The sequence below is a fragment of the Chionomys nivalis genome, chromosome 20 (assembly GCF_950005125.1).
Source record: "Chionomys nivalis chromosome 20, mChiNiv1.1, whole genome shotgun sequence".
Taxonomy (NCBI): Eukaryota; Metazoa; Chordata; class Mammalia; order Rodentia; family Cricetidae; genus Chionomys; species Chionomys nivalis.
Window position 1 is genome coordinate 62,018,368 of NC_080105.1, and position 7,384 is coordinate 62,025,751.

A 7,384-nucleotide genomic window follows, 5' to 3' on the forward strand; every position below is an offset into this window, starting at 1 on the left:
TTGTGCCACTGAACCTCTCTGGAGTTCTTGTCAGAAGGTATTATGAACTGCATGACCCTTTTGTCAAGGAGATTACTGGTGATTGATCACAATATTTTAAAATCCATGGAGTGATAATTTGATGCTTCTTTCTTCTTTAAAATGTTAAGTGTTAACAAGAACACATGGTATTATATCCAAAGCATAGTTAAGCAGGAATCCAGTCTTCTATAGCTTTCAAACCTGCTAATTTTTTTTTTTTTTTTTTTTTTTTGCTATCCAATGTGTCCCAGGCTTTATTTATTATTTAAGAACAAAATGAGTGACAGGCTCAAGATCAAAACAGCATCAATGAACTTCATCTTCCCCACCCTTTTTGTGCTTGAGACCTCTCCTCAGTAAAGGAGCTTCACCCCAAAGCTGTGGTGGCTCCAGGTTCTAGCTACCTCTCTCCCCCTTGTCTCAGCTCACCTCATTCCCAGGCAGGGCTGGCGCCTCAGTTTGAATGCATGGGAGAGCCCAGAGCAGCGACAGGAACAGTAGGAAAGGCCTCGCCCTCAGGAAACGGGACTGGAGAGTAGAGTGTGGTAAAGTGGGGGCTCCCATAGCTTGGGGCACCAAAATGGGGCCCTGGGGGTAGAGGAAAAGATACAGGCCCCCCTGGGAAAGGGGACACGGCAGCCTCCTCGTTGGGAATAATCAGCGCTTGATCGTTTGCCCTTCTGGCGACGGTTACAGAACCACACTGGGACCACATCCTTCTCCAGGCAGAGCTGCTTGGCGTTAATGCTTATCTGCTGTAGGGTGGGCTTCGGGCACTGCAGAAACATACTCTCCAGGTTCCCTTCACGCGGTTCTCAGTGCTCGTCCGCTTTCTCTTTCGAGCCTGCACCAGGATCTCCACTTTGCGTATCTCCTGAAGGTTCTCCTTGTTGTCGGCTTCCTCTACTCAGTTCTCCAGCAGGGGGCGCAGCTTGCACATGTTCTTGAAGCTGAGCTGCAGCGCTTCAAAGCGGCAGATGGTGGTCTGGCTGAACACCTTTCCAAAGAGAATACCCAGGGTGAGCCCCACGTCGGCCTGGGTGTACCCCAAGGTGATCCTCTTCTGCTTCAGCACCTTGGCAAACTGCTCTAGCTTTTTCTGCAGATCTTTCATGTCCTGGGACTCCTCGGTACTTGGTTCCACCTTCTCCAACTTCACGGCACTGGGGCGGACAGTGCCAGGCACAGGGGAGGCCCCCTCTGAGTTGCTCATCATCGCTCCTGCTCCTGCCTGATCCTAAGGCTGCGAAGTCTCTAGGCCAACTTGGGGCACTAGGCCCAGTCCAACCTGAGGTCCACAGTATGCAATCCCTCCACAGAATTCATACGGCAGGGGATAAGGAGAGATCCCCAACACCTCTGAGCCTGGCCCAACCCCTGGCCCCATTCCAGGCCCACCTGGAGGCCCTTGGAAGCTTATCCAAGTCCCAGGGTCCACCCAGTCTGGCTCCAGCCCTCCAGACCCATCACCCCCACCAGGTGGGGATGGGAAGACGAAGTCTGAAGCCAGGTGTCCAGCCATAGGGAAGGCGGGCACCCCAAGTCGGGGGGCCTGATGGAAGGAAGGCTCACCTAGGGACGGCTTAAACCTCTCTCCCTCCAAACCTGCTAATTTTTAACTAGATACTTGGAAATTGTGGTGAAAACACACTGAAAATTAGCTATCTAGCAATTTCAGTAAAAAGACACATTAAAGAATACATTTTCTTAAAATAACATCCAATTGTTTTAAAACCTTCATGTAATAATTTCTTATTTATACTTGAAATGTTTCCATACCCCAAATATTAAGTCTCTCTGTAGATGCAATAAATCAGATCAAGCTGAATTAAAAGTCTAGGGTTAATGTGATCCTAAGTGGCCTCCTGGGTGGCCTCAGTGAGGAAGTAGAATACCATGAGGGGTAACCACAAGGCAGGTGGGTTGTTGCATCATAAGTATTTTTTTTTTTTTTGGTTTTTCGAGACAGGGTTTCTCTGTGGTTTTTGAGCCTGTCCTGGAACTAGCTCTTGTAGACCAGGCTGGTCTCGAACTCACAGAGATCCGCCTGCCTCTGCCTCCCGAGTGCTGGGATTAAAGGCGTGCGCCATCACCGCCCGACACATCATAAGTGTTGTAGGCACGGTCCTGTGCTTGTCAGGAGAGGAATTGACCCTTGACAGGCTTTTTGAGAGGGCGGGGTCTGGAATGGGAGGAATGAGGCTGGGTGGGGCTTCCACATAAACATCCCAGAATTCTTGGGTATATGGATACACATTCAAGTCTGACTAATTCCTGCAGGCATGGGACAACATAGGGAAGGGGTAGATAGGAGTCTGTGGGTCCAGGCTTATCAGGTGATATGAGTGGAAAAGCAGCTAATTGTCATCCTAGAGACCTCAGGCATCTGTTCCTTGAAGAGGGTAAGAAGAAAGGCTGGTAAGGAAATAGTAGATTATCACCAGCCCTATGAACTGGGCTAGCCATGGGAAGAAAGAAGACTGGCAGAAAGAATGGAACAGATAAGTACCCTGGTTGTACAAAAGAGACAAGGCTGAAAGAGTGAGACATGAGAGTAGATGTGCTCTTTATTGGGACATGTTTGGAAAACTAGGTCCCAGTTGCTTAACAGGTGTCTGCTCTAGTGTGGAAAGGTGGTACCAGCAGTGATGTCCCAGGGGCTTGAGAGCAGGAGATAGCATGCCAAATGGATGGATGATGCGTTCTTCAGAAGTACTTGAGGCATCATATCTGCTACTTCAATGGAGGTGGTTAATACATCCATCCTCTAAAAGTGTTAATAAAAGTTAACAGATAATGGTGCCTTTATTAGTGGGCTTGTGGCTGAGATCAACCTACCATTACTTGCCCGGTTAGCATCCACGAAGATGATGCTGGAGCTGATGTGGCAAGAGGAGTGAACCTACAAAATGTGCTTGAAATTAGGTAGAGTCAAAGAGGGGCTCTGGAGACTGTTTCCAACAGACCAGATTTCTTGATACAGTAGCAGAACATGTCCCAGGAACCTGCAGGTATCTTTAAAACAACTGGGACAGGTTTACACCTTGTCAAAGCAAAAGGCTTTGGATTAAAAGGCATGAACAGTTTTCCTAGGGCATGGTTTTAGCCAGATGAAACAAACATTTAAGTCTAAATTCATTGAGCAAAAGAGGTTGAGTAAATGGAGGAGGATGAAACTGAACATACCTATAGGGTTCTATTCCCTCTCTTATCCTAACCTGTGTTTTAAAGCTGGGACCAGTAAAATGAGCAGAAAGTTAAGCACTCCAGAAAACTGTATTCATGGCCCTTATCAGTTCATCAGGACTGCATTTTCAGTGCTAAAACTGTAAACCTCTGAAGCTATATCTGAAACTTGTTTATCCCCTACAACAAAGCCGGTGAATGAGGAACATCTGTCTGTACTCTTAAGAGGAAATGACTAATGAACCAAGAGCTACCAAGCTGGTTGTAGCCTAGAGGGGGTGTGGGTCAGGGGAAAGCTGCTAAACTGGTAAGGCTATCAGTATCCTACTCATCCAATGTCATCAGATCTGAGAAAGATAAGCATAAGTGAGACAGATTTCCAACTACCTAGGAAGTCCCAAATTTCTCTGAGGCTGTTGTGGGACCAAAGATCCAGAAGCAGTAATTGTCTTTAGATGCCGAGTTCAAAAGATCTGACAGACATTCCTGTGGGTAGGAATTTGGGGAGAGTGACCTACTTGACTTAACAAAACAGAGCAATGGATCCTCCAATGTACTGTTGTGGAGTCTTGACAGGATCCCATCCTTGGTTTAAAGATTAAGCAGTTTCTTGCTTCATAGCTGGTTTTGCCATATTTAACGCTGTTGTAATATGAGCGGCAGGGCTGCGTCCCCAGCACCCGACCGCCCGCATGGCTAGCTTATGCCCCGAAATAATTACACGGAAACTGTATTCTTTTAATCACTGCCTGGCCCATTAGTTCCAACCTCTTATTGGCTAGCTCTTACATATTGATCTAACCCATTTTTAATATTCTGTGTAGTACCACGAGCTGGCTTACCAGGGAAGATCTTAACCTGCGTCTGTCTGGAGTGGGAGAATCATGGCGACTCCTACTCAGCTTTTTTCTCCCAGCATTTTGTCTGTTTACTCCACCCACCTAAAGGCTGGCCAATCAAATGGGCCAAGGCAGTTTTTTTATTAGCCAATGACCTTCCTCCATCATTTCCCCTTTTTCTGTTTAAACAAAAAAGAAAGGTTTTCATTTTAACATAGTAAGATTACATATAGCAAAACAATTATTAAGCAAGAATTACAGTTACAATATTTATATCCATTTTATCTCTTATCATAACTAAGGAAAACTATAACTATCTATCCATTCTTCAACTCCATCAAAGACTCCAGAAGGATATAATATTACCTAAGTAAACAAGAGATCCAAAACTCTAGAAATGAAAGAGACATTTCACTGCCTGGACAGTCACTCAAAGTTCCTCTGTACTGTTGGGGCATCCATCTTCAGCCTTCAGGCCCATAGTATCCAGCAGACATTTTCATCAAGCAGGAAATTCCAAAGACAGTTCAGTCACTTTTTGCTGTGTCTTGCAGAATGTCTCGCAGACTCATGAGTCAGGAACCCCGAAAGACCATCTCACCTTTAGGCAAGTTCAGCAGTCCTCTTTCTGTGGGTTCTCTGTGTCCAGTTTATGCAACAGTCCAGGAAAGAGCAGTTTCTTGCCCAAATGGCTATCAAACTCCTTAAGGAGCCTCTTCGGTGCCCATCTTCCTCTTGAAGTAGATTGGTGCTGCCAGGAGCAGACGTGTCTCATTATCATGAAAAGCCCTAAGTTATTAAAATATTTTAAATGCCATGTTCTGTAGTCTTTGAAAGATATGAAGAATGCCTATCTAATTGAAATATATCTCTATATATCTAGAAAATCTAACTAACATGACTACAAGCTTGACTATTATTGATGATTATCCATTAACAACCTATATTTCCTAATTATACATTACATTTTAAAATGAACTACACAATCACAATACCTTAATCAAGATCAGAAATACATATACATATAACAAAATTGACCTTAAAATCCATACCAATGCAAATTATTCATACCTATATCATATCCCCCTTTAAATATAAAAGAACATTTATAAACCATATTTGGGAACATGGGCGCAGTTTTTCTCTCCAAACTGCTTCCTGCTGAATGGGGGCGCTGTTATTCAGATCTTTCATGGTGTAACCTGTGTGTCAGGGTCATCTTGGTTGGCAGTTGAGTGAAGTAATTTTCTGAAGGTGTTCATAGCAACCTTTCAGGAGGGCGTGGTCTATCATACCATATCGGGATAGATGCAATCCATAGAGTCTCATCCTCTGTGAAAACAAAAGAAGACCCTCTCCAAAGCATCATATCCTTAGACCCATATTCTGAAATCATAATACCCTTATATCCATTCTGGTTTAGCTTGGCAGCCCATATAATGAAATGTCTCTCTGTACTTAGCTCCTTTACAGTCAAAAATTTTAAAGAAAACACAATAATACAAAGAATCCAGACTCTCTGTGAATTTTCCATTTTTACGTGGCTTATTTTTCTTTATTTCTTTTAATCTATAACTATCTGTACTCTGTCTCTTTAAAGACTTTATCCCCCTTTTTTAAGGGCATTAACTTTATTCTCTCTATATATGTATTTTTTCTCTCTCAAGCCTACGTACATTCATCCTACACTGTGACCCATAGAGGTCTTTTATGTCTGAATCTGTTTTATTGTGAATCTGTAATTTTTTTTTTTCCAGGAGCATTTCTTAAAATGTTAAGCAGTTCTTAAAAACTTAAGTTGCACCATGTAGGGGTAATATGGTACCACCTGTGTCCAGCTCAGTTTAAACCTTAACTGCGCTGTTATTATGGTAATTATGGTAGTTCCTGCCTGAGACCAGCAGAGTTTAGCATGGCGGAGTTGAGCCGCTCCTGCCTCAGAGCCATTTGGTGTCCCTGAGCCACACACAGTTCCAGGCACAAAGCAGTCCACATTGCCATCAAGCAAGCTGTAGCACTTTACTCCAAATGCTCCATTCAAAAGCTCTGTCTCCCACAGGAGCCAGATATCGCAATGGCGGCACAGCTCAGAAAGCCGGCATTTTAAAACAGCCAGTTTTTTCCTGCTACTGAGTCAGGACAATTTCTTTGCAGCACGCAACCCAGAAACAGCAAAAAGCTGTCTTAAATTCTCTCTGTGTCCTTTTTAAGCCCTCTCAGGTTTTACGTGGAGTTCATTAGCACGTTGGGTGCCACTCTGTAGTAATAGGAGCGGCCGGGCTGCGTCCCCGGCACCCGGCCGCCCACATGGCTAGCTTATGCCCCGAAATAATTACACGGAAACTGTATTCTTTTAATCACTGCCTGGCCCATTAGTTCCAACCTCTTATTGGCTAGCTCTTACATATTGATCTAACCCATTTCTAATATTCTGTGTAGTACCATGAGCTGGCTTACCAGGAAAGATCTTAACCTGTGTCTGTCTGGAGTGGGAGAATCATGGCGACTCCTGACTCGGCTTCTTTTTCCCAGCATTCTATCTGTTTACTCCACCCACCTAATTTTCTGTCCTATTAAAGGGGCCAAGGCAGTTTCTTTATTAACCAATGAAACAACAGATAGAAAGATGACCCACCTCCATCATAAAGCATGCTTCCAGGTGGAAGTTCTGTGGCCATCACTCTTTTTTGAAGAGATACAGGACACTGCCTTCAAGAGGACAATGTTCTTCTTATAAAGATTTCTTAAGAATGGTAAAATAACATGCTTAAGGCCATTGCATCCATTGGTCTTGAGTTCAGAACTATTCTTTTCTTATTGTAAAGCCTGTCCTTTCTGATTACCTCACAATCATGATGATGAGCCTAGTTAGAGTCACAATATATGATCAGGCTTCCTTTTAGCTTATTTATAGTATTAGTGACTAAGCAAGGCAAGCACTTTGGGAGCATACTTCTCTGTTAAGATTGTACCTTGAAAGTATGTTTTCTTTTATTTCAAGCTAAAACACTATGGTCCAAGCTATGCTCACTCAGGAGAATTCAGTACCTTACTGAAATATTTTATAGATGTTCTTCATGACTTTGAGCTAAGCAAGATTTCTACTCCATGTGCCTAATATGATTTTTCTTTAAAGTATAATCTTTTTTTTTTTTTGGCTTTTCGAGACAGGGTTTCTCTGTAGCTTTGGTGCCCGTCCCGGAACTAGCTCTTGTAGTCTTGTAGACCAGGCTGGCCTCGAACTCACAGAGATCCACCTGCCTCTGCCTCCCGAATGCTGGGATTAAAGGCGTGCGCCACCACTGCCCGGCTTTAAAGTATAATCTTATATATACTCA

The 7,384-nt window shown here is 43.8% G+C and overlaps 1 pseudogene; it reads right to left on the reverse strand.

Annotated features, from left to right (window-relative positions):
* Positions 1-475: 475 nt before the first annotated feature.
* Positions 476-1,543, reverse strand: LOC130863152 (POU domain, class 5, transcription factor 1-like; annotated as a pseudogene).
* Between the last annotated feature and the right edge of the window lie 5,841 nt (positions 1,544-7,384).